Below are 22,245 nucleotides of genomic sequence, written 5' to 3' on the forward strand. Positions count from 1 at the left end.
AACCGTTAAGGTTTTCTGGTTGAAGTAAAAAAAACTCTGAGTGTTTACAGTTTGAAACCATAAAATGTTGAAAAATTATGTCATTCTTGAGTATATCACTCAATGGTGCTCATAAACGTGTCAAATTTGATCTATAATATACGTTACTTTAATCTTTAATATACTTAAGAACAGGGCCCCAGACATCACACAGGGGGTCTGAAACACCGCACAGTGGTCCAAAATATCGCTGTGCTCTGCCTGGGGCCCCATATGCTGCCTGGGGCCCCTGTGCTCTGCCTGGGGCCCCATATGCTGCCTGGGGCCCCTGTGCTCTGCCTGGGGCCCCATGTTCTGCCTGGGGCCCCTGTGCTCTGCCTGGGGCCACTGTGCTCTGCCTGGGGCCCCATATGCTGCCTGGGGCCCCTGTGCTCTGCCTGGGGCCCCTGTGCTCTGCCTGGGGCCCCATAGGCTGCCTGGGGCCCCTGTGCTCTACCTGGGACCACTGTGCTCTGCCTGGGGCCCCATATGCTGCCTGGGGCCCCTGTGCTCTGCCTGGGGCCCCTGTGCTCTGCCTGGGGCCCCATGTTCTGCCTGGGGCCACTGTGCTCTGCCTGGGGCCCCATAGGCTGCCTGGGGCCCCTGTGCTCTGCCTGGGACCACTGTGCTCTGCCTGGGGCCCCATATGCTGCCTGGGGCCCCTGTGCTCTGCATGGGGCCACTGTGCTCTGCCTGGGGCCCCATATGCTGCCTGGGGCCCCTGTGCTCTGCCTGGGGCCCCTGTGCTCTGCCTGGGGCCCCATGTTCTGCCTGGGGCCCCTGTGCTCTGCCTGGGGCCACTGTGCTCTGCCTGGGGCCCCATGTTCTGCCTGGGGCCACTGTGCTCTGCCTGGGGCCCCATAAGCTGCCTGGGGCCCCTGTGCTCTGCCTGGGACCACTGTGCTCTGCCTGGGGCCCCATATGCTGTCTGGGGCCCCTGTGCTCTGCCTGGGGCCCCTGTGCTCTGCCTGGGGCCCCATGTTCTGCCTGGGGCCCCTGTGCTCTGCCTGGGGCCACTGTGCTCTGCCTGGGGCCCCATATGCTGCCTGGGGCCCCTGTGCTCTGCCTGGGGTCCCATATGCTGCCTGGGGCCCCTGTGCTCTGCTTGGGGCGCCATATGCTGCCTGGGGCCCCTGTGCTCTGCCTGGGGCCCCTGTGCTCTGCCTGGGGCCCCATGTTCTGCCTGGGGCCCCTGTGCTCTGCCTGGGGCCACTGTGCTCTGCCTGGGGCCCCATATGCTGCCTGGGGCCCCTATGCTCTGCCTGGGGCCCCATATGCTGCCTGGGGCCCCTGTGCTCTGCCTGGGGCCACTGTGCTCTGCCTGGGGCCCCATAGGCTGCCTGGGGCCCCTGTGCTCTGCCTGGGACCACTGTGCTCTGCCTGGGGCCCCATATGCTGCCTGGGGCCCCTGTGCTCTGCCTGGGGCCACTGTGCTCTGCCTGGGGCCCCATATGCTGCCTGGGGCCCCTGTGCTCTGCCTGGGTGTAGGACACTGGTGACGTCACTTATCTCCGGACATTAGCTCCGGACATTATCTCCGGACATTATCTCCGGACATTACCTCCGGACATTAGCTCTGGACAAAGCCACGGAAGTTGGCACAAATTGCAGGAAGTAGTATTCTAGGCAATTATATATTAGATACAAGGGTCGAAATCTCTGAAACGATACGAAGGATAAAAAACAACGCAGAAAAGTCTAAAAAAAATGCCCGAAGAGAATCCATGGGATAAAACAAAACACAGAATACTCAGGGGAGCAGAAATAATAAAATAAGAGCGAAAAAAACGTAAGCAAAATTTTCAAAACTCCTCAGTTCACTTACCCTTGCTTCACATTACGTTTTAAAAGCCTGTTAGACGGACTGCATTACACTGTGGCATAATGCTGTGTAACACAGTCCGTCCCCAAAATGGGCGTGTACTAGCGATGTGCCGTCATTGAGTGACGGACCCTGGGACGTGGGCTGCAGCTGCAGCGATAGAGCATCTGCTAGCTCTACCTGTGCTAGTGCGATGGCATGTCGGCACTTGCGTTAAAGCAGCTTGTTTAACGCATGTTTTGAACGGGCTGCTTTAACTCAATGTGAACCTTTGCTTTAGTATGGAGTGTGAGCACCTCATGCAGAAATTCACGCTTACACAACTTGGCATGTTATCAGTTAGGTTATTAATGGTTGTTTGAGTAATGTTCTGCCACATAGAATGTACTTTGGTACGTAAATCATCAGGATCAGCAATTTACATGACTTCTGTCAGAGTGTGATTGCTATTTTCGGTGTAAAGTGATACATGCCAAGGAGTGTGATGGAAGTGCAGCACAGTGCATGGAGGGTTTGTCTGGTCTGGGCTGTGAATTCAGTTAGGGGTCTTTTATTTCATGATTAACAGCCCCTGCCAAGGATCTGATGTTCTATGCTACCCATACCGTACGGCTTTTAATCTATTTGTTTTTTTAGTAAAAGTCCGATAAAATGTAAGTTTTAATCTACTTTTCCTGCAGATGCTGGACTTTTTCCAAATTTCTAAGGCTATTTTCCCAGGAACCGGACTGGAGCTATCTGTACACTGCACCTAGAACTGAGGAACAGAATATCTCCTGGATTATCAGTGAACTGATGTCAAATCTTACCCTTTTTTTGTCTTTTATGTAAGCCTTAGGCTATGTGCACACGTTGCGGAAAGGTGTGCGGATTTTTCCACACTGATTTTGGTAAATCCGCACTGCGGATTTACTGTGGAATTGCCGTGGATTTACTGCACTTTTTTCACGGTTATTGTGCGGATTCCACCTGCAGTTTTACACCTGCGGTTTCATATTGAGGAGCAGGTTTTAACCGCTGCGGAATCCGCACAAAGAATTGACATGCTGCGGAATAAACAATGCAGCGTTTCCGCTCGTTTTTTTCCTCAGCATGTGCACTGCGGATTTTATTTTCTATAGGTTTACATGGTACTGTAAACTCATGGAAAACTGCTGTGAATGCGCAGCAGCCAATCTGCTACAGATCCACAGCAAAATCCGCAATGTGCACATACCCTAAAACTTTAAAATCAAAGCTCCCATGTTTACTCTCCCACGATGACCTTTCAGGACATAGTGCCCACAATACTTTTCTTTTTCAGCTCAGCTTACTTGCTTAGTTTTCTATACAATTGCGGTAAAAAAAATGAACTTCTGTTATGGCTGCTCCAATAATCAAGAAAAGAGAATGTAATAAAACAAACAAAAAAAACTCCCAGAAACTAATAACTGCATAAAAACAGTTCTGAATGTATCATTAGTGTTTAAAAGGAATAAAGACAATAAATTCCCTGTACTTATATTGTTGCTGCTATCTGTCATGTAGGTACAGGCCAGATCACGGTGGGAGTTTTTCAGATACATTCTGAAAATAAGTTATTAAACTTGATCATTACTTTGGTTACACAGAAATCTGAAAAAGAATGGGATAAACATTTTCCAGGGCTGCTGAATGCCACAGATGAATGAGATCTCTAACAAACTTTTAAAAGTTAAGCAAACTAAATTCTTGGCAATATTTCATTGTTGCATGATGTTGCATGCTCTAAATGTTAGGTGTACGTTTTTATGCACTTTTTATCCATTTTCGGATATAATCTAGGACTACACTACAATACTATTTTGAACTTCGGACTCAGAGTTTGGATTTTGGAATACAGTTCTTGTTTAACAGTGAAAAACATATTAAGAAAAGTTAATCTTCAACCAACTATCATTTAGTGAGTTTTCAAATTTGTAAGCTTATCTTGCATAATTTTAATTTGTGTTCACCGCTTGGCTGTTTTCATCTTTGCAGCATTATAGACATAGAGTCTGAGATATCTGAGCTACAAGAACAATTCTCATTGGTTCAGGCTGCTGCTCTCTCCCTCTGTCTACATTTTTGTCTTCTCAAATTGGCTACTTTGTGTAACTGGAATGGAAATTGTTGAACAAAATACAATCCATCTTTTGTCTTTTTATATTCTCTCTTTATTATTATATGAACAAAAATAAAACCAAGAAAAACGAAACACGTATGAAGGATATCAAGTTCCATTACGTTAATATGTCTCATATTTTCAGTGAAGATGAACGAATGTATCAGTAGACTGGGTTAAAAGAGTGAAGTGTGGTTTGATCTCCATCTTAATGTATCAGTAAAAAAACACTAATTGGCTTACATACTAGTGACACTTCCACAAGTCAATTAAACCTACACAGAGAGGAAAACTGATGTCAAATACAAAAAAAAACTTTATCACCATAAATATACAGAAAAAAGTACGGTACATCTGTTTGCACACATGCCGTTTTGGACAAGATAGGATGCATGATATATCTTCTCCTGATATTAGGCTGAAGTACATGTTATTTGTCATAGTACTCAGGGGGTCAGTTGGCAGCAAACAATAGGATTTATTTATATTTGACTAAGGGTACCGTCACACCGTGCAATTACGATCGCTACGACGGCACGATCCGTGACGTCGCAGCGTCGTATGACTATCGCTCCAGCGTCGTAGACTGCGGTCACACTTTGCAATCACGGCGCTGGAGCGATGCCGAGGTTCGCTAGTAACCAGGGTAAACATCGGGTTACTAAGCGCAGGGCCGCGCTTAGTAACCCGATGTTTACCGTGGTTACCAGCGTAAATAAAAAAAAACAAACAGTACATACTGACCATCTGATGTCCGTCAGGTCCCTTGCAGTCTGCTTCCTGCTCTGACAGTGCCGGCCGTACACTGAGAGCAGAGCGCAGCGGTGACGTCACCGCTGTGATCTGCTCTCACTTTCCGGCTGGCGCTCACAGTCAGAGCGGGAAGCAGACTGCAAGGGACCTGACAGACATCAGATGGTCAGTATGTACGGTTTGGTTTTTTTTACTTTTACGCTGGTAACCACGGTAAACATCGGGTTACTAAGCACGGCCCTGCGCTTAGTTACCCGATGTTTACCCTGGTTACCAGCGAACTCATCGCTGGATCGCTGTCACACACAACGATCCAGCGATGACAGCGGGAGATCCAGCGACGAAAGAAAGTTTCAAACGATCTGCTACGACGTACGATTCTCAGCAGGGTCCCTGATCGCTGCTGCGTGTCAGACACTGTGATATCGTAACGATATCGCTAGAACGTCACGAATCGTACCGTCGTAGCGTTCAAAATTGCACTGTGTGACGGTACCCTAAGATTGGTGTATTCATATACTTAGCACTTTCTGGTAATCTTTCCTGTTCTACATATGTTGTGAAGTATTAGCTTCCTTTTTCCCCTCGGGTTAAATTCTTTATGGTCTATTTTGCCATATCATTGTTTTAAATGTTTTTAAATGTATGTCTTGCCTGGCTCTGTTTTTGGATTATGACTTTTGTATAATAAAATTGATTAATTAAGGTTGATCCCATTGGTTTGCATATCTTCTCTCTCTGTTCAGTAATATGCAATGGTTGATCCCTAATTTTTGTATTGGAGTGGTGCCCGCTTCTCTTTCTCTCTACATATACAGAGAATGCTGCAAATGCAGGGGTACACCATAACCCTAATAGAATAGAATAACCAATCATAAAAATGGGTTTATCAAAGCCTTTATAGATGCAGCACAGAGCCCCAACAAGTGTTTTGTGTCTTGCTTCTTCCTCGGGGATTAGTGTCTTACATCTTATATGCTAATCCCCCAGGAAGAAGCAAGACGCGAAACGCGCGTTGAAGCTCTGTGCTACATTCCCAGATTGTGTACCTCTTCCTCCCTTGTACACCATTTTGCTGCTTTTTTCTATTTTTGCACATATTTGCAAAGATTTACTTATTATTGCCACATATTTGTTGGATCAAATCTTCACTATGCCTTATACTTGTTACAATTAGGCCCGGTTCACATTGCATTAACAGCAGCCCGTTCAACACATGCGTTAAGGGGCGGCTGTTAACGCAAGTGCCGATGTGTCATCGCGCTAGCGCAGATAGATCTAGCAGATGCTCTATCTGCACTAGCAGTGACGGACCCGGAAATGCTGCAGCCCGCATCCCAGGGCCCATCACTCATGAAGGCACATCGCTAGTGCACGCCCATTGTGGGTGGGCGCTAGCGATGCATCCAACATTGGACTCAATGGCGGCGTTAACGGACTGCGTTACACCGTGTTATGCCGCGGTGTAATGTAGTCCGTCTAACGGACGCCAGTAACGTAATGTGAACCCAGCCTAAGTCTAGCAAGACAGATATTTTTCATCTGCACTACTTTGCACTTTAAACCTTTTTGGTTGTCTCTATGTAATGGTTACATTGATAGGAAAAATTTAGCTCTTTGTTACAGCAGAGAGCTCTTTGCTGTCCGTATTACTATTTTTGGTGTTTTATTTGCATTCAGACCTCTATAAACGTATGTGCTTATGAACTACATTTGAACTCCCATACACTGTCCATCTAGGTGCATGATCCTCTTGGCTCCTGTCATATATACGTACAGTTAAGAAGGCTATTAATAAGGCTTCTTGCCTAGTTATTTAATTCAGTACTCACATTTTTCAGTACTAGCATGTTAGCCCTCTTTCTGTGAGCAGATGTTAGTTCATTTGCATCTTTGGAATACTGTAGTGTCATATTGGTTTGTTCTTAGGCTAACATACTATATAAATATGCTTTGATAAACCCATTTTTATAATTGGCTAGATATTCTGATTAGCGATATGGTGAATTTGCAGCATTCTCTGTATATGTATTCCCCTTGTTTTATTTATGTGATTTTTATTCTGTATATTTATTTTATTAAAGATTTTTGTATATTTGGCATCAGCATCCCTCTCTGTCTAGGTTTTTTCTTAACGTATCAGTAGTGAACTCAATCACACGTGAGAAAAGTATCCTTCATGTATTATTCAAATAACTATTTTAAAGACACACTCCCATCAAAGTGTTTATCCTCTGTAGTGCAGCGGTAGCACCCTGTGCAGTGATAAGGCAGTGAGCAAGCAAAGTTCAAAGCAAACATCTCTTTAATGTTCAACTCACAGCAATACATAGTACACGATATCCTCTGGATTGCAGCCGGGAACCAAATCCTCCAGTTTGTAGCAGATAAACACCCCAGTCCAACTCCAAGACCAGTTGTCGTGGGCGACTGCACCGCCATGTACCCAGTGGGTGCCAGGCCTCTCAGCTCCCTTGGCTGTTTGGCTCTGCTTGCCTGTGTTGCCTCACACAGGTGGAGCTCTGCAGAGCAGACTGCTCTGCACTCCTGCAAACACCAGACTGACACTGACCCTGACACACCCAACCCTCTGCTTCAGGTTTTTTTTACAAGCAACCTGTGGCCTTTAAGGCCCCGTCTCACTAAGCGATTTACCAACGATCACGACCAGCGATACGACCTGGCCGTGATCGTTGGTAAGTCGCTGTGTGGTCGCTGGGGAGCTGTCACACAGACCGCTCTCCCCAGCGACCAACGATCAGGGGAACGACTTCGGCATCGTTGAAACTGTCTTCAACGATGCCGAAGTCCCCCTGCAGCACCCGGGTAACCAGGGTAAACATCGGGTTACTAAGCGCAGGGCCGCGCTTAGTAACCCGATGTTTACCCTGGTTACCAAAAAAAACAAACAGTACATACTCGCCTTTCGGTGTCCAGGTCCCTTGCCGTCTGCTTCCTGCTCTGACTGAGCCGCCGTACACTGAGAGCAGAGCGCAGCGGTGACGTCACTGCTGCGCTCTCACTTCTCACTGTACGGCCGGCAGTCAGTCAGAGCAGGAAGCGGACGGCAAGGGACCTGGACACCGAAAGGCGAGTATGTACTGTTTGTTTTTTTTGGTAACCAGGGTAAACATCGGGTTACTAAGCGCGGCCCTGCGCTTAGTAACCCGATGTTTACCCTGGTTACCAGTGAAGACATCGCTGGATCGGTGTCACACACACCGATTCAGCAATGTCAGCGGGGCCTCAACGACCAAAAAAAGGTCCAGGCCATTCCGACACGACCAGCGATCTCGCAGCAGGGGCCTGATCGCTGGTACGTGTCACACATAGCGAGATCGCTATGGAGGTCGCTGTTGCGTCACAAAACTTGTGACTCAGCAGCGATCTCGCTAGCGATCTCGCTATGTGAGACGGGGCCTTTAGACACATGGAAATCCCAGCCAGGAATGAAATGGACTACCCCAGTACATCCTGTAGTCCATTTCAAAAATAAAAGCCCAGAGCATTTTTTCTTAAATCTGCCTTGGACAAATTGTTTGCCCAAGACTAACAATTAATTTTATTCCGCATTGCAATCACAGCTACGCCTGTGACTGCAATGTACTCCTATGGCCTCAATACGCCTCCGTTCACATCCTGGGGGGAACACATAGCGACCCTCACATGTAACATCAGTCACTGTCTCACATCTCTTAATATATTGCATTCATCCTATTATATAGCACTGTGTACTTACAATCGCTAAGTTTGCATTTCTATCTAGTAAATTCTTTCTCTTTTCTCTGCTCTATATAGACACAGGAAGACTCTTTTCCCTGCACAAATCATTCCCCTTTTCAAGCCCTGACCCAGCTGCTCCCTCCTCCCCTCTGCCAGGTACTTTTGCAGTGACTTATGACTCATACAGGGAAAATAGTGCTACTACATAGAGCTTAGAAGGATTCAGCAAGTCATTTTTGAATCATGTGATGTCATACACCTAATGAAAAAGAAAGGACTAAACTGGGGAGAAAGGCAAAATGAGAAAATGTAAGTATACAGTGACATATAATATGATTATTGAAATATATTAAATGGATAAACACTGATGGGAGTGCGCCTTTAAAATAGGTATTTTAAAAGCCAAGATGCTCGCTAGGCCACTCCAAAGTCTTAATTTTTTTTCTTAAGCAATTCAGAGGTGGACTTGCTGGAGTGTTTTCGATCATTGCCCTGCTGCATAACTCAAGTGCACTTCAGCTTGAGGTCAAGAACAGATGGCTGGATATTCTCCTTCAGGATTGTTTGATAGAAAGCAGAATTCATGGTTCCATTTACCTCAGCAAGTCTTCTCGGTCCTGAAGTAGCAAAACAGCCCTAAACTATAACACTACAACCACCATATTTTACTGTTGGTATGATGTTCCTTTTCTGAAATGCTGTGTTACTTCAACACCAGATATAACGGGACATACCTTCCAAACCGTTCAGCTTTTGTCTCATCAGTCCACAGAGTATCCTCCCAAAAGACTATGGGATCATCAAGATATTTTCTGAGATGAGCATTTATGTTGTTATTGCATAGCAGTGGTTTTCGTCTTGGAACTTCCATGCAGGCTATTTTTGCCCAGTCTCTTTCATATGGTGGAGTCATGAACACTGACCTTAACTAAGGCAAGTGAGGCCTGCCATTCTTTGGATGTTGTTGTGGGGTATTTTGTGATCTTTTGGATGAATTGTCGCTGTACTATTGGGGTAAAAGTTGTCGCCATTTGTAGGTAATGGCTCTCACTGTGGTTAGCTGGAGTCCCAAAGCTTGAGGATATGGTTGTTTTTTTTATTTTTGTTTTATTGCTATAGACGAGGGCTTCAATGAAGTGGTCATTAGGCAAGTATAACTGTGTTTCTGATTGTTAAATAAAATAGTAAAAGTGTGTTTTGCTTTATTTCAAATAAAACACTTTATTTACCATACAACTATAGGATTAGTATTTATCATTATCATTATTATTATACATTTTTATAGCGCCATTTATTCCATGTGAACGGGGCAAAATGTTATGATTAGTAATGGATATATGTCTTAGAGACGCCTTTCCATTACTAACCCGTGGGCTTGATGTCACCAGACAATACAAAGGTGACATCAACCCCACAAATATGAACCCCACTTGCCTCTGACAAGGGGCAACTGGGAAGAGCCGGGCAGAGCCCCAGAATTGGCGCATCTAATAGATGTGTCTTTTCTGGGTGGCTGCAGGCTGCTATTTTTAGGCTGAGGGGGCAATATCCATATATCCATGGCCCCTTACCAGCCTGAGAATACAGCCTGAAAATACCAACTCCTAGCTGTTTGCTTTAGCCAATCTAACCCCACTCCATTTTTTAAAATTACTTATTTACATAATTAAAGAAAATCTGAGTGGGACCCCTCTATTCTTGATAACCAGCCTTGCTGAAGCTGACAGCTGAGGGTTGCAGCCCCCAACTGTGAGTTTTACCTGGCTGGCTATCAAAAATACAGAGGAACCCACACACTTTTTTAAAGTTATTTATCTATAGCGCAGGCAGCAGCTGATGAATATTCCTATCAGCTGCCGCCTGCTCTCGCTGTTATTAGTTGAATATAGCTCTCAACATTCTCCCCTGCTCTAGCTGATTGTCGGCAGAGCAGGGGAGAATGATGAGAGCAATCTTCAGCACCCGGCGCTGGGAAATAGCTCTAACAGTACCGCTGCTACCTAGGTGCCAGTACATGTGGTATTGATGTGGCACACAGGAAGCACTTGCTTGCCACACGCATGTCACAAGTATTACACACATGGACACATGAACACTGATATCTCCGGTACTGTTTTTTTCCGGTACTGAAAACATCAGTACATGTGAAACCGGCCTTATACTGATATATGCCCAATTGCATTAGACAACTCAATAATGCTAAAAGTGTCCCAAGTTCTAATAGGCTAACACCATAATAGAGGGAAGGAGGGAGGTAGCAAGAGGTGGAACCACTAGGTAATCACAAATCCTCCCTCAGCCTATACAGCTAATGATATTAGATAATCCAAAATAGTGTATAAAAATATGCAAATTGCCTCTTCACAGAAAAAAAGGACTTGAACTCTATAGCGCCAACTGTTGGAAGTAGCGATCCTACAAGTCACAATCAACCCTTTAACGAGTCGTGCAATATGACTTAGGACAAAATGCCAAATCAGTATCTTAATTCGCAGACACTGTGTTTCGGGCTGTTGGCCCTCGTCAGTGCAAAGCATGAGAACTGATTTGGCTAGGTGAGAGGCTCTGTATAAAAATACTTTTTTATTGGTTAATTTATTTAAAAAACAAATGAAAAGTTCAAAAAGTTGCTGAAAAATGGAGGGACTTCAACTCTGATATAAATATTACAGAAAATGGTCATAAATCTGTATTATTGCAGTCACAAGTTTAGGTATTTTGAACAATATAGTGTTGTAATATATGCAGACAAACAATTACCATATGTAGATAATCCTTTGTGGTTAAGGAGCATTCCAAACGTCTTTCCTTAAACTATATCCTACTAATTATTGAGAGATTTGCAATGATATGCTATTTCTCCTAATTAGAAATCTCCATTTTGTTATTGACTGCCTATATGAACATACTGCTCACTGTTATAATAAGAACTGATCAACTATAAAGTATACACAAACATGACACAGGTTCTTTGTGCTGTAAACTTGGAGTTAAATGTTTACCTAGGTTTTCTATACTGCTGGTAAATAGAGTGAATGTGTGCAAAGTGCTATGAGTACAAGTGGCTACTTTCACACTAGCGTCGTTTGTAATATGTCGCAATGCGTCGTTTAGGAGAAAAAAATGCATCCTGCAAAGTTGTCTGCAGGATGCGTTTTTTACCCATAGACTTACATTAGCGACGCATTGTGACGTATGGCACGACGGATGCGTCGTGTTTTGGCGGACCGTTGGCACAAAAAAAGTTACATCTAACTTTTTTTGTGCGTCGTGTCCACCATTTCCGACCGCACATGCGCGGCCGAAACTCCGCCCCCTCCTCCCCGGACCTTACAATGGGGCAGCGGATGCGTTGAAAAACTGCATCCGCTGCCCCCGTTGTGCTACTTACCACACTGTCCATCGGTACGTCGGGCCGACGGTTTGCGACGGCCCGTACCGACGGACTAGTGTGAAAGTAGCCTCAGCAGAAAGTTTTCATGCAGCAGATTATCTTATTTGTTTTGTAAGTATGTATTGGTCCAAGTTCATACAGTTAAGTCCATATATATTTGGACAGAGACAACATTTTTCTAGTCTTGGTTATAGACATTACCAAAAAAACCCACTTTTTTTCATATGTTATAATAGAGCGGCAATAAAACCATAATGTTCTAAGCTATATAAAAAAAAAACAACCAACACTAAGCAACCCCATATCCAACCACACAGGCGCCTATCCATCAATCCACCAGTCAAACTTGAAAAACGAGAAATAAGCCATAACCATCCCGAACATCTAAACGCAACAGCAACAGCAACCCGGTAAAGTGTATTCAGAAACTGCTGATGGTATACTGTGTGCTAGAAAATAAATGGACAGAGAAAAGAACAACACATAGGGAGGGCACAGTAACAGTAAAAAATGTAACACGATGTCCTTTCTTAAATTGAGCCCAGATTTTAAGGAGAGAAGGTGCTATATATATATATATATATATATATATATATATATATATTTTCAACAATTGAAAAAATGTGAAGAATTAATGTTTTAATTTTTCAAAAATTTTGTCATTTGTTTTAATATAGGTAAAATATGAAAGTAATGTAAAAAAAGTTTAATATTTTCCACTTTTAAACACGAGGGGAAGCACCTCCTGAAATTTGTCATGAAAACCTAGTGTAGTCTTAGCTCACAGTATGACTGCAGTAAATTAGGAGAGAGTGTGTGTGTGTGTGTGTGCGGGGGGGGGGGGGGGAGGTCTGCATCCATGTGTGTGTGACATTACTCTTCTCATTTTGGTGTTTGCAAAAGGGTAAGGATGAATGAAGTTTAGCATCACAGTGAGTGAGCCATCTTGTTGGTGACTGCAAAGTGATATTGACAAGTAGACAATGTCACCAAGGAGGGCTGGCAGCATAAATTCTGTTAGTTGGTGCTGCTCGATGCATCATAACATGGGGTTAGATACTTGAAATGTATTACGTAACACATACTGGATTTAGATACAGGGCTCAATGTAATGCATCACATGATAGGATTAGATATTCGCCTCAGCAGAGTGTATTACTCAGGATGGAATTAGATATGCAGTATCTAATGTATGTAATGTGTGATGCCGCTCCGTCTACTTTTATGTGAACAGTGGTGTAATGTGCAACCCCACTCTGTCTACGTCTATGTGAGCAATAGTGTAATGTATGACCCCGCTCCATCCACTACATTACTACTCCCATGGAAGTAGACAGAGCAGGATCACATATTACACCACTGCTTCCATAGAAGTGGACAGAGCAGGGTCACACATTACGCCACTGCTCCCATAAAAGTGGAAGGAGCGGGAACAGTCTGCTTTGCCTTACCTGGTTATTAAAAATAGAGGGCACCCCACATCATTTTTTTTAAATGTATTCCTAGAAAGCTGCCGGATACCTGCCAGCTATTTCTCTATTTCTATGTAGCTATCTAACCTATCTATTATATATCTATCCATCCCTTTATCTATCTCTATCTATCTCATTAACTAAGCCCTTAAACGTGGTAAAAACGCAACGTGTGCCCACAACAGGGAGACTTTAAGATTACTGGAGTTCCCAGCTACTGGGACACCTGGAGGCTGTGAACTAAGGTTACAGCAATTCCGCCAAGTCACTTGGTGTTCACAGCCTCTAGGTGTCCGAGGAGCTAGGAGTGCCTGTAACCTTAAAGCTCCCTTAAGTTTTCTGGGCCTCACAGCTGCCACGAAACCCAGTGGTTGTGACCTCTGGTAAGTTAACGGCCAACAGTTCTAGCAGTAGCTGTGAGGTTCAAAATCTTAAGGAATCTTTTAAGGGAGACTTTAAGGTTACTGAAGTTTCCAGCTGCTGGTACACCTGGAGGCTATGAATTAAGGTTACAGGAGTTGCACCAAGTCACGCGGACTGCCAGTCACGTTGCTCTGTGATGCTCAGGCGGTTGTGAACTGGTGTCCTTACTGATGTCACTAAGGTTACATCAGTTCATAGCTGGCCGGTATCGCATCATTATACAGGAAAAAATGTTTCCTAACATTATTCACTGTAAAATCTATTTTAGCTTTGGTTTTGTATGTTTTCTTGTCAGTCTGTAAAAGTGGCATAATACTCTGACAACATTGTTCCCAGCAGTGGCCTGGGAGTCAGACATGCATTCTCCATGGTGTTCGCATTCCATTTCAGCAGTGTTTCTATCCATTTCAGCTATTTTCTCCACCCTCTCTACCCAGACCTCCTTGTAAGATCTTTTGGAAAAAATGCTTGAGTTTTCCCAAAAAATAGCAAATCAAACCCCCCTTTGTCACCTCTTAGATAAAAATAAGAAAATCAAACAATTGTAATTTTTACAAGGTGTTCTTTGCAGTTAGGGTTAGGGTTGCAATTGATGTTAGGGCTGGGGTCGGGTTTAGGGTTGTGGTTAGAGTTAGGGTTGGGATTGAGGTTAGAGTAAGGGGTGTGTTGGGGTTAGGGTTGGGGTTAGGGGTGTGTTAGATTTGGAATTATAATTGTTTTTTTTTTAAAAGCAAAAAGGAAAAATGATGACGATAGGATTGCTAGTGTTGAGTGCAAGTGCTCGCTACTTGTTTTTGCATTGGGTGTTGGATATGCACTGAGTATCGCAGATCCCCGAATGTTTGTTTTGGGTGTCTAACAGCCACGAAACATGTGGGGCAGTGTCTCGAGCATGTCACTCTAGCACCCGAGATTTTCGATACATAGCCGAGCACCCGATGCAAACTGGAGTAGCGAGCACTTGCACTCAACACTAATGATGACAAATTCAATATGACAACCTAATGTTATCAAATTCTGTGACATACCTGTGGGTTCAAAATTCTCACTATACCCCTGGATAAAATCCTTGATGGGAGTAGTTTCCAAAATGGGGTCACTTGTAGGAGGTTTCCACTGTTTAGGCACATCAGTGGGTCTCCAAACGCGACATGGTACCCATCATCAACCCCAGCCAATTTTGCATTCAATAAATTAAAAGGTGCTCCCCTCTTCTGAGCCCTGCCATGCACCCAAGCAGTGGATTTACCTCATAAATGGGGTATCGGTGTACTCAGGAGAAATGCAAAACAAATATTGGGGTACATTTTCTATCGTTACCCTTATGAAAATAAAAAAGTTTGGGTCTAAAGTTAATTTTTTGTGAAAAAAGTTAAATGTCAATTTTTTCCTTCCATGTTGCTTTAGTTGTCGTGAAGCACCTGAAGGGTTAATAAACTTCTTGAATGTGGTTTTGAGTACCTTGAGAGGTGCAGTTTTTAGAATGGTGTCATACTTTGGTACTTTGTCATACTAACCCCTCAAAGTCTCTTCAAATGTGCTGTGGTCCCTAAAAAAATGTTTTTCTAAATTTTGTTGGTAAAAAGAGAAATTGTTGGTCAAATTTTAACCCTTATAACGTCCTGACAAAAAAAATTGTTTCCAAAATTGTTCTTATGTAGAGTTGATATGTGGAAAGTGTTATTTATTAACTATTTTGTGTGACATAACTCTCTGATTTAAGGGCACAAAAATTTTCAAAATATTTGCCAAATTTCTATTTTTTTCATAAATAAACGCAAGTCATATCAAATAAATTTTACCACTAACATGAATACAATATGTCATGAAAAACACAATCTCAGAATGAGTGGGATCTATTGAAGCGTTCCACAGTTATAACCACATAAAGTGACACTGGTCAGAATTGTAAAAATTGGCTTGGTCATTAAGGTCAAAATTGGCTCGGTTACTAAGGGGTTAATGGCATTCTAGCTGGAAAACTGTATTTTTGACACTTTACTGTGAGATATTTGAACTCTCACTTTTATACTGTGCCAAAATATACAATGTGGGCACTGGAGAGTAACAGGGGGCCCACTATAGCTTTGATACTAAAGGGTCCCTCCACATACATAAACTTGGGGCAGGTCCTGCACCACCATCTTTTGGCAAGTAAACAGGAAATTGTAAAACTGTCTATACATCTTCCATTACGTTCTTTGGCCCTGTATTAAGATACAAAAAGTTACAGTGGGGAAAAAAAGTATTTAGTCAGCCACCAATTGTGCAAGTTCTCCCACTTATAAAGATGAGAGAGGCCTGTAATTGACATCATAGGTAGACCACAACTATGAGAGTCAAAATGAGAAAACAAATCCAGAAAATCACATTGTCTGATTTGGCAAGATTTATTTTGCAAATTATGGTGGAAAATAAGTATTTGGTCACCTAAAAACATGCAAGATTTCTGGCTCTCACAGACCTTTAACTTCTTCTTTAAAGCTGGGGTTACACTAAACGACTTACCAACGATCACGACCAGCTATACGACCTTGCCGTGATCGTTGGTAAGTCATTGTGTGGTCGCTGGGGAGCTGTCACACAGACAGCTCTCTCCAGTGACCAACGATCAGGGGAACGACTTCGGCATCGTTGAAACTGTCTTCAACTATGCCGAAGTCCCCCTGCAGCACCCGGGTAACCAGGGTAAACATCGGGTTACTAAGTGCAGGGCCGCGCTTAGTAACCCGATATTTACCCTGGTTACCATTGTAAAAGTTAAAAAAAAAACCAGTACATACTCACATTCTGATGTCTGTCACGTCCCCCGGCATCCACAGGGTTAAAACTGCTTTCGGCAGGAGCGCTGCTAAAGCACGCGCTGCTGCCGAGAGCTTCCCTGCACTGACTGTGACAGCGCCAGCCGTACAGCAGAGTGGCAATAAAAAAAAACACTGGAATGGCAATAAAAAAAACACTAAAAACCAATTCTTGAATTGCTAGTGATTGATCATTCTGTCTGCCAAAAATCAGAATAGAAAATGCTAAAAAAAATGCAATGTGCCCAAAAATTGTACCAATAAAAACGTCAACTTGTCATGCAAATTGCAAGCCATCGCATGACTTTGTTGACTGAAATATGGAAAAATTATAGCTCTCAAAATATGGTGATGCGCAAATAAAAGGCGTCTTTTAGTGTGTCACAGCCACCAAATATGAAAACCCAATATAAATCTGGTATAGCTGTAATCGCACCGACCCAAAGAATAAAGTCACCTAATCACTTATACTGCATGAGCAATGGTGTAAAAAATAAATAGAAAATGTTTTTCACCCGCTGTTGATTTGTTCATGTTGCTTCACAAAGATTTCAGTAAGGCTCGGCTCATATTTATCCTGCACTCTTCACTGAGCGCTTACACCGGATTTTCCATATAAATCTCTGAAATACGTGATTCAGACTGAACCCCCGGAGAAAAATTCCCTATAATGAATCAGATGGAGGCACTGTGGACGCCGTCTGACCTGTGATCCAGTGGTGTCCGTCTTTTTAGTCATACATAAAAGCGCGGTTTGCTAGTGCACCTCTAAAAAGGACACTGTTGAACAGAGGCTAGGCGGAGTCCAGAGTAACTCTGCTGCCTCATTATAGTGAATGGATCCTATCGGGGGTTTCATCTGAATCATTTGAAATTTAGATGGAAACCCCAAAGTAAGTGCTCAGCGTAAATTGCTGGATAAATGTGATCCCAAATATTATGTAAAATGTTCACAACAAAAGCTTTAACTCAATCCACAAAAAAGCAAGTCCCCACTCAGATCTGTCATCTGTTAACTGAAATATAGGAGGCTTCTACGTTATTGGTAGTATAAAGGCTCTGGAAAAGTGCTATGGCTACTCGCCCCCGTAAAAGAAATTCAGCAAATACTGAGCTCCCAAATTCAAATGCTCCCTTCCTTCGGAGCCCCAGTGTCCTTAATCCATATTAAGCGTCCACGTTTGGCATTTCTGTAGCAATATAAGTCCACCTAACTTGCGATGTATGTCTCCAGGAGCATTGGCTGTGCATAACTTACTGGTCACTACAGAGTACTGGTCACTACAACGGCAGTTTGCAATTTTCACCGAGCTACATCCACTGCTGCTTGTTTCTGGAAAACACTTATGGAGTCAAAATCATCACTACACCTGAAGATAAATTCTCAAAGGGGTGTAATTTCCAAAATGGGGTCACTTGAGGGGGGATTCTGCTTTTCTGGCATTTAGGGGCTCTGTATATCGAGTCTGGAAACTATTCTATAATAATTTGTTCTCCAAGAGTCAAATAGCGCTCCGTCCCTTCCGAGTCTCGCTGTGTGGCTAAGCAGTACTGTACAGCCACATATGGAGTATTGCCACATTCAGCAGAAATTGTGTGACACCTTTTGGCACCATTTTTACCCATTCCCCAGTGTGAAAATGTAAAATCGGGGGCTAAAACAATTTTTTTGTGGTAAAAATTTTATTATCTTTTCTTTACTGCCCAATAGTATGAAATTCTGTTACCCACTTGTGACAATATGATCACTGCACCCTGAAATGAACTCATTGCTGTTTTGGCATGTCAGGGGCTTTTCAAATGTGACATGGTGCTCACAAGCTATTGCAGTCAAAATAGCACTCATTCCCTTTCCAGCCCTACCATGCGCCCAACAAATATAGGGTAAATGCATACTTTGGAAAAATTGCACAACAAATTTTGACATCACTTTCCTTACTATTGTGAAAATTAAAAAAAATGGGGCTGAAAAATTTTTGTTGGGAAAATGTGTTTTTTAATTTTCACATCTCAACATTATAAAACTCTGTGAAGCCCCTGAGGGCTCAAAGTGCTCACCACACATCTAGATAAAGTCCTTGAGGGGTCTAGTTTCTAAAATGGGGTAACTTGTAGGAGATTTACACTGTTTAGACATCTCAGGGGCTCTCCAAATGAGGCATGGCATCGGCTATTGATTCAAGCCAATTTTGTATTCCAAAAGTCAAATGGCGCCCCTTCCCTTCCAAGCCCTGCCATGCACCCAGACAGTAGTTTTCCTCCACGTATGTGATATCAATGTACTCAGGAGAAATTGCAAAAAAAAATTTGGTCAAACATTTTTGTCTTGCTATCCTTGTAAAATAAAAAAATTGAGGCTAAAATAACATTTTTGTGGAAAAAATGTGTGTTTTAATTTTCATGACTCAACATTATAAAATTCTGTAAAGCCCCTGAGGTTTCAAGGTGCTCACCACACACCTAGATAAAGTTCTTGAGGATCTAGTTTCCAAATTGTGATAACTTGTGGGGGGTTTCCACTGTTTAGGCAACTCAGGGAGTCTTCAAATGCGACATGGCATTGGCTATTAATTCAAGTCAATTTTGAATTACAAAAGTCAAATAGCGCTCCTTCCCTTCCGAGCCCTGCTGTGTGCCCAAAAAGTAGTTTTCCGCCTCATATGTGGTATTGGCGTACTCAGGAGAAATTGCACAACAAATTTTATGGTACATTTTCTTCTGTTACCCTTGTGAAAATGAAAAATTTGGCGCTAAAGTAATATTTTTGTGGGAAAAAGTTAAATGTTAATTTTTTCCTTCCATATTCCATTAATTCTTGTGAAGCACCTGAAGGGTTAAAATGCTTCTTGAATGTGATTTTGAACACCTTGAGGGGTGCAGTTTTTAGAATGGTGTCAGTTTGGGGTATTTTCTGTTTTATGGGCCCCTCAAAGTCACTTCAAATGTGATATGGGCCCTAAAAAAATGGTTTTGTAGATTTTATGGAAAAATGAGAAATTGCCAATCAACTTTTAACCCTTCTAACTTCGTAACAAAATAGCATTATGTTTCAGATATGTGCTGATGTAAAGTGGACATGTGGTAAATGTTATTTATGAACTATTTTGTGTGATATAACTCTCTGAATTAGGGGCATGAAGATTAAACGTTTGAAAATTGTGAAACTTTCAAACGTTTTGCCAGATTTCCGATATTTTCAGAAATAAATGCAAGTCATGTCGAACAAAATGCAGCTCTAACTGTAAAGAACCATTTCCTATTTAGCTGCCTGAATCACCTTTCTCCTACCTGTAATTAGTGCCCCCTGGCCCTTTCTATGGCCTTTGGAAGGAATATTCCAGTCCTTTGTATTGACAATACATGTATTTATACATATAAATGGGATCTCCTCTGAAACGTCCCTTTTCTGAGCTAAACAAGCCCAACATTTCCAACTTCTCATATGAGAGGCCTTCAATTTCTTGTAATAATCTAGTACCTCAGCTTTGAACTGACTCTAACTCCTGAACTCTTTAAATGTGGATCCCCAAACTAGATCGAATATTCTATATGTGGCCTCACAAGTGATTTATATAGGGGTAATACATTGGGATCACAGGATTTTATCTCTCTTTTTATACATCCTAAAATCGTGTTTGCTCAGCTTACTTGGAACCAGAATACCCAAGTCCTCCTATTCTGTAGTCCCTAGTATACTCCCATTTAATGTATATGCAACGATAGGATTACTCCGTCCTAGGTGTATTACTTTATATTTATCTACATAAAAAATTCCAAGTGTGGTGAAATTGCAAAAAAAGTGCAATTCCACAATTGCTTTTTTCTTTCTTTCTACTATGTTCACTAAATGCTAAAACTGACCTGTCATTATGATTATCCAGGTCAGTATGAGTACGCAAATACCAAACATGTATAGGTTCTTTTCTATTTAAGTGGAGAAAAAAGATCCAAAGTATGTAAGAAATAAAATGGTGCCATTTTCCGAGACCCATAGCTCCTCCATTTTTCGGGATCTGGACCTGGGTCATGGCTTATTGTTTGCACTCCAAGCTGATGTTTTCATTGATACCATTTATGAGTAGATAGGATGATTCGTTCGCCTGTTATTGCATTTTATTACAATGTTGCGGTGACCAAAACAACGTAGTTCGGACATTTTGATTGTTTTTCTTGTTACACTGTTACCGATCGGATTATTCTACTTTATATTTTGATAGATCAGAAATTTCTAAAATACAAAATGTTTATTATTATTTATTTTTTATTAAAACTTTTTTTTACTTTTATTTTATACAATAGTCCCCTTAGGAGACTTGAAGCTCCAGTCATCCTTCAGCCCTGCTATGTGTAACAGGAATCATCATGAGCCACAGGCCGACATTTATAGGAGATTTGCAATGACAAGATCCAGGATCTTCTGCAGACCCCCGGCTGTCATGTCAACTCTTTAGCACCCCTCTATCACGTGACGGAGCACCGATGGGCGGGTCTTATGACGTGCACCTGGTTTACAGAAGTTAAATGGTGCTCTCAGAGATTGACAGCGGTATTTAACATGCTAACAGTCAAAGGTGGATTGCGATTTCACCAGCGACTGTTACGGGCACATGACAGCTGATCAAAGGTCATCCAAGGTCATAAAAGGGTTAATGAAGAAATTAGAAGGAATTGGTCCTCGCACAGATCCGTGCGGTACCGAATTGCTGACTATATCCCATTTAGAGAATGTACCATTTACGACGACTCTTTCTTTCCTGCGTTTTACCCAATTCCTTACCCATCTGTATATAGTTTTCCCCAGTCATTGCTTCTGGAGCATCAGTATAAGGCTGTTATGTGGTACAGTATCAAGTGCCTTTGCAAAGTCCAGATAAATCCCATAAGGTGCATTACCAACATCCAGATTTGCACTTCCTCCTCATAGAAACCCAACATAGACATAACCTATCCTTAGAAACCCAACTTAGACATGACCTATCCTTCATGAATCCATGCTGGTTGTCAGTTATTATATTATTCTCTGCAATGTATTTCTGCAGGTCATCTCTTATAATGCCCTCAGAAACTTTGCACACTACTGATGTTAGACGTACCGGACGGTAGTTGCCTGAATGCACCTTCTTACATTTCTTATATTCCACGTGAGCTATCATCCAACCCTCTGGCACCAACACTGTTACAAGAGAGTGTCTTCACCACATAATGTGGAACGTTCTGATATGTTGTACCTGCTCCAAATTAAATTGTAAAATCCAATACGTACATTAGAGAAGTACCATGCGGAACATTCTAATGTATTTTAGCAGAACTTTCTTTGCTATATTATCAGTCAGGGCTTATATAGGTTTAGAATGGACATACATTGAAACAATATAATTGGCTCTACATATATGCTGGCATTAGCATACATACATCTAACTGGCTAAAGTTAATAATGTCTACACCCAGCTGTAGAGTTTAGGTGTGGTACCTCTTACTTTCACTTTGCTAGGTTATCTATCAGTCCTGTTAGACAAAGAAATTCCTGAGAATCCTTTATCTCCAAACATACACAGAATCCATCCACTTTGGGAAAAAAAGATGCATGTAGAATAACCAAAATGGAGTCAGGACAGATAAATGAATCTTGGCCGACTAACCCCTCTCAACACATAGTGTGCTGAATGAAACTTCTTTGTTTCAAATCACTGAATAGCCTCAGTGAAACGTATCTCCCC

The 22,245-nt window shown here is 42.5% G+C and overlaps 1 protein-coding gene across 2 annotated transcripts in view; it reads left to right on the forward strand.

The window, feature by feature from the left end:
* The window catches only part of LOC143815529 (amine oxidase [flavin-containing] B-like), a 162,297-nt gene that overhangs the window by 8,591 nt on the left and 131,461 nt on the right, over window positions 1-22,245 (forward strand). The gene's annotated exons all lie outside the window — the stretch shown is intronic.

This window comes from Ranitomeya variabilis, chromosome 3 (assembly GCF_051348905.1).
Source record: "Ranitomeya variabilis isolate aRanVar5 chromosome 3, aRanVar5.hap1, whole genome shotgun sequence".
Taxonomy (NCBI): domain Eukaryota; kingdom Metazoa; phylum Chordata; class Amphibia; order Anura; family Dendrobatidae; genus Ranitomeya; species Ranitomeya variabilis.